The sequence below is a fragment of the Salmo salar genome, chromosome 03, assembly GCF_965601325.2.
Source record: "Salmo salar chromosome 03, fSalSal1, whole genome shotgun sequence".
NCBI lineage: Eukaryota > Metazoa > Chordata > Actinopteri > Salmoniformes > Salmonidae > Salmo > Salmo salar.
The window spans coordinates 38,471,354-38,472,806 of NC_138293.1; positions in this window are offsets into that span (position 1 = coordinate 38,471,354).

Sequence of the window (1,453 nt, forward strand, 5' to 3'; positions counted from 1 at the left end):
CCTAGTCATCTGTTTGAGTTTTTACTCTGTTTGTTTAGAACCTAACAGGTCATATAGTCAGGAAAAATGATTGACCTTGATGATGTATTCCAAAAAAAATACTTCCTTCAGATTGAAATAGTAAAAAGTAATGTCAGACTGATTTGTAATACTGTCCTAGCCCAAATGAAAAAAGTAAACATTGGCCGTTGATTACATCACTTTTTTTGTGACATGGTGGGGGTCGCGGTCCAAAAACTTTTGGGAACCCCTGGTGTAAGTGGATGCTACTCCAAAATAGAAGCTACGCATATGACACGGACATGCACTGTCCTTATGTGCTTAGCTTCTACTGCGGAGTAGCGTCATCCACAAGAGGCTCTGCAGCCCCCTAGCTGTCTGCTCCCCCAATGGCTGTAGTAATAAGCTCATGGCAAATTATGTGGACAATACTGAAAAGTGAGGGAAGAGATGGAATACTTTGATAACCCTCTTAACAGTTGAAGTGTGCACTTGTAAGGGTTGTTGGGTTGTCCCCACAGTGACAGTACGTACATACCGTACATACCTGATAAAATGTTTAAAGATAATGATTAAATAATTCTACCCTGAAACGTAACCATTAGGGATTATAGTTTATGTAGCATGTAATTAACTTTTTGGTGACGGGGCAGTATTCGGAAATTCAGATGAATAACGTGCCCAAATTAACCTGTTATGGCTAGGGGGCAGTATTTTCACAGCCGGATAAAAAACGTACCCGATTTAATCTGATTATTACTCCTGCCCAGAAACTAGAATATGCGTATAATTATTAGCTTTTGATAGAAAACACTCCAAAGTTTCTAAAACTGTTTGAATGGTGTCTGTGAGTATAACAGAACTCATTTGGCAGGCCAAAACCTGAGAAGATTCCATGCAGGAAGTGGCCTGTCTGACAATTTCTTGCCCTTCTTGATTATCTCTATCCATTACAGAGGATCTCTGCTGTTACGTGACACTTCCTACGGCTCCCATGGGCTCTCAGAAGGCGGCAAAAAGCTGAATCGTGGCTTTGCAGGCTCTGGTTGAAAAAAAGTAGCGCGTTTGGGTAGTGGCTGGTTACAGTACTGTGAGACTCAGGCTCGTGCCCGCGTCGACAGAATGCTTTGTTTTCTTTCGTCTGTTTACCTAAACGCAGATTCCCGGTCGGAATATTATCGCTTTTTTACGAGAAAAATGGCATAAAAATTGATTTTAAACAGCGGTTGACCTGCTTCGAAGTACGGTAATGGAATATTTAGAAATCTTTTGTCACGAATTGCCCCATGCTCGTGACCCTTATTTACACTTCGGATAGTGTCTTGAACGCACGAACAAAACGCCGCTATTTGGATATAACGATGGATTATTTTGGACCAAACCAACATTTGTTATTGAAGTAGCAGTCCTGGGAGTGCATTCTGACGAAGACAACAAAGGTAATCAAACTTTT